Source organism: Schistocerca piceifrons, chromosome 5, assembly GCF_021461385.2.
Source record: "Schistocerca piceifrons isolate TAMUIC-IGC-003096 chromosome 5, iqSchPice1.1, whole genome shotgun sequence".
Taxonomy (NCBI): Eukaryota; Metazoa; Arthropoda; class Insecta; order Orthoptera; family Acrididae; genus Schistocerca; species Schistocerca piceifrons.
In genome coordinates, this window is record NC_060142.1 from 686,177,360 (window position 1) to 686,178,471 (window position 1,112).

Genomic DNA, 1,112 nt, shown 5'->3' on the forward strand with positions numbered 1-1,112 from the left:
ACTATTATTACCAAGGCACCTAATTTTGTTTCAAACTTCTCTCCAAAGCGAGGTGCGGACAATGGGGTTTGATTTTCAAGATTAGTACGCCACCCAGGTTACTACGCACACAACTCTTTATATAGTCTACCTGGATTTGGTTTTATCCGTACCCCTGTAGAAAACTGCTTGCAGCTATGTAACGTTACCTTACGATGGATCCACTGAAATAAAACTGTTTCTACGAACGTTGTTTTGGTCGCCAGCTCTGAAGGAGCAGTGCAATTTCTTTTTTCAGTTTACTTTATTTTAATGTTTCAGAAATAAATTTAACTTAATAACTTTTGTGGTGACAATTTTACTTGGAAAAAAGACGGATGCAAGGTGGGATGTTCTTACATGGCGTAATGGCTGCCAGCTTTCCCCTCAATAATTACATAAAAGTAATATTCTGGTAAAGCAAATTTAAAGGTAAGAAATCTCATTCAATTGAACTTTACGATGACATAGTGAAGTGAACATACTTCTTGTGTCTTTACGTATAAAATAAACAGTAGTTCTTGGAAATTAGTTTTATATGATACTGCAGGATTGTCGTAACACCAGTCAATACGATCATTAGACCATACAGAGTGAGACATAATTTACATTTAACAGAAAGCGATAACAAGCTAAGAATCAGTATATGACGGTATATTAATAATTTTTACTTATGGACCGTCTGACAGCAACTGAATAAAACACAGTTTTAGTGCCATACGCGTTTCGCTTTTATATTCTGCAAGGCATCTTCAGTGGCAGGTTGCGTGGACAATTTCCTACATATTACGCTCCTGTTGCGATTTTGGTGTTGTTCTTCTTCTTATGAACGCCAATTTGCGGTTTTTTTCCCCATTCCACAACACTATGCCCTGAACGCTTGTTTCAAGGCAATGTTTTTTGCTTTAAAACAAGTGTTCAGTGCAATGTTTTTTTGCTTTAAAACAAGCGTTCAGTGCATAGTGTTGCGGAATGGGGAAAAAACCGCAAATTGGCGTTCATAAGAAGAAGAACAACACCAAAAATGCAACAGGAGTGTAATATGTAGGAAATTGTCCACACAACCTACCACTGATGATGCCTTGCAGAAAATA